The following is a 3,388-nucleotide window of genomic DNA, read 5'->3' on the forward strand; positions in this document are numbered from 1 at the left end:
ATGGATGATACAGAAACTACATCTCAATCTGATGTACAGGCGTGGAAAGTACCTATTAGAAATCGACAACATGTGCAGTTAACCGAAGAGACTGAAGGTCAGTGGAAAGAACCGTTTTACTTTATCTTGGGCACTGATCCTCAATTAGGGTTTATCCAACGTGAACTCGAGAAGAGTTCCGAACCAAACTGGGACAGAGAAATCGAACTGTTAAGAAGAACAATTGATAAAGTAAATATTATGAGACCAAAACCTAAATTTTTCGCATTGTGTGGAAATTACTGCGATGCAACGTACAAAGAAAACCGTGATTTGCGAGCTCAGCAAGAACATGATTTTAAGAAACTGTTCCTTACTTTGGATCCCGAAATTCCTCTTGTTTTTTGCCCCGGAAATCGCGATATTGCTGATTATCCCACAAAGGAGACTTTAACAACCTATCGTGCCACATTTGGAGATGATTATTATTCGTTCTGGTGCGGAGGAGTATTCTTTATTGTCCTCAACTCTCAGTTCTTTGAGCATTCAGCGTATGCCAGAACAATGGCTGCAGACCAAGATATGTGGATTGACTTACAGCTGAAGAAAATACAGATCAATGGATGCAAACACGCTGTTATCTTACAACACATTCCATGGTTTTTGCAGACTCCAACCGAAGGAAGAACGTCGAAGAGTTGGGTTATTGATATTGGAGTTAGGAAACCAATGTTAGAAAAGTTCAAGAAAGTTGGGATATCCAAAATCTTTTGTGGGCATTGCCACAAAAATTCTGGAGGCTCTGATGAGAACATTGAAGTAGTCGTTACAACAGCTATTGGGGGTCAACTTGGGAAGGACGAGCCAGGCATTAGAATTGTGAAAGTATTTGAGGATGGCATTTATCATAGTTTTCACTCGCTAAAAAGCATTCCAACAAAAGTTAGTATGTAAAATATTAACGTAAAATACCAGTTCTTTTTGCTAAAAAATTTAATTTTCTGCCTTAGTAAATCTTTCTATTTTTAAAATTGCTCTATTCTTGGGTCAAAAATTCCCATCTTTTTCTTTATTTCTTTTTATTTCTTCTCTTCTGTTTAAATTTCCCAACTCACACATAATTTAATTCGTATTTTTTGGCGGGAGCTGTACAGTTATTATTAATGTATTAAAAAAAACGTTTCACCAGTGTTGTTTCGAAAGTATTTCTTGTATAAAATCGTGTTAATTTGTTGAATAAAAATTATGAAAGGCTTAAAGTTAGCAGCTCTGATATATTTAGTGTAGGCCTATAGAGTTCAATAATAATTCCAGTTTTTAGGAAGATTTACAAAGCTATTAATTTTGACTTTAAGAGACGGAGATAGCTTTTTCCTGTAAAACAGAAGCTGTTCGACATATGAGGAGCAATCAAATTAAAACCGAACACCCTCGATAAAACACATTCCTCCCGAAAGTTGGCAACACTGCTGTTACTTATCGACACTGTCATCTCTCGGGAGGAGAAAAGCATAGTGACAACTCACAGGTGCACACAGTTGTGCGTTTTTAGCTCACTGGGCGTAGTGAAAAATGTGTTCGTCTAGCATTAGAAATAGAGACAACCAACGAAGAGCAGAGAGACGTGGTTCGTTTTCTGGTGGATGAAGGTGTTGGAACACGCAAAACTCATCGTTGCATGTCTGCTGTGTCTACTGTGTATGTCACTGATAAGTGTGCAGGAGTGGTATACGAGATTCCGAGAAGGTCACACATCAATGCAAGGTAATTTGCGCCCAGGACAGACCCATCGAACCATTACCCTTGATGTGATTGCGCGAATTGATGATCTTATCCGGGAAAACCAACGAATTAGAGTTACAGAGGAAGAAATTCATGTTTAGGTCGGAATTAATCATGCCATTATCAAAGAACATCTGCAGTTCAGTAAAATTTGCGCGAAGTGGGTTCTGCATCAACTGACGGAGGGACAAAAGATTAACAGAATGGATTCGTGTCTGATGCCTCTGCGGTACCAAGAGGAAGAGTACGCGTTTCTGTCCCGTGTTGTTATAGGGGAAGAAACGTGGTGCCACCATTTGAGTTGGAGAGGAAACGGGAAAGCCAACAATGTAAACACTCCAATTCTACCCGCGAAAGAAATCCAAAGCTGTGCACACAAATTCCGGTAAAGTCATGATGACCTTCTTCTTCGACTGCAGGGCCCCACTGTTTGTTGACTTCCTCGAGCGTGGGGCCACAATAAATACGACGCGCTATAAAGCCTTTTTGCAAAAACTGAGACCCGCCATAAAGTCAAAACGCCCTAGAATGCTGGCAGACGGAAAATTCTTTTGCATGATAATGCCCGTCCCTATACTGCCAATCTGGTGAAAGATACGCCTCAGAGCTTTGGCTGGGAAACACTTCAACATCTTCCGTACAGCACAGATCTCCTTGTGATTTTCACGTTTTGGCGACCTGAAGAACGATATTCGTGGAGTCGGTTTCAGTCGGACGAGGAAGTGCAAGAGTGAGTGAGGTGGTGGATCCGTTAGCGACCTAACTCCTCCTTCAAGAATGGAATTGATCGTCTCGTCTCCCAGTGGGATAAATATATTAACACGTCTTAAATTACTTTTAAATGAATAAATAACATTCCATTGGTACAGTCCTCAGCAAAAAACCTGCAATATGAACATGCAAGTTTATTGTGAAACTACGCCTAACAGCACAGGGAATCAATATAACGTCTAAGTGGCACGAATCACGCCAGGAGAAACCTCGGTGTCCTCCCCTGCACGCTTATTTTGGAGCAAACGACTTCGTCCTTTCACAATAAACTTACATGCTCATGTTGCAGTTTTTTTTTTTTCTGGGGACTGTGCATTTTCGCCTGTGTTCGGTTTTCATTTAACTGACCCATAGTTCTAGAGCAGTGACATGCTTTTCGATGTTTTCGGAAATAAAGCGTATTACGAGGCATCTCCGACGACGTACCACTAAGATACTTGTAAATAATCTTCAATTTTACAGAAAACTAGCAGAGGCAACGGTTTACAACATCGTATGTGTGGCTTTTCCTGGGGTGCTCCTGTTTCCTTCCACAATATCATTCCACCAATTCCTCCTCATCATGAATTTGCCTTAAACATCTGTCTCCATTAACTTAAAGGTCATATTCGTAGGACGTTCAGCAGAAAGAAAGAATTTTCTATCTGTGTCTATCTGTATTTATATATCTATTTCTATCTGTTTATACTGATCGTCCGGGTCTTACACTCAGCATTGTGCATGGGTGTATTGCGTTAAGATGACAGAGGTGCTCAGAACACCATCATTCACTCAAGGAGGTGCTCATAACACTATCATTCACTCAAGGAGGTGCTCAGAATATTCAAATTCATCAAGCTGATGCTAGGGTTTTGCA

General features: G+C 40.4%; 1 pseudogene; it reads left to right on the forward strand.

Moving 5' to 3' along the window:
* On the forward strand, nucleotides 1-933 carry LOC145660754 (serine/threonine-protein phosphatase CPPED1 pseudogene; annotated as a pseudogene).
* Nucleotides 934-3,388: the final 2,455 nt, after the last annotated feature.

The sequence above is a fragment of the Thermobia domestica genome, chromosome 9 (genome assembly GCF_964235325.1).
Source record: "Thermobia domestica chromosome 9, izTheDome1.hap1.1, whole genome shotgun sequence".
Lineage (NCBI taxonomy): Eukaryota > Metazoa > Arthropoda > Insecta > Zygentoma > Lepismatidae > Thermobia > Thermobia domestica.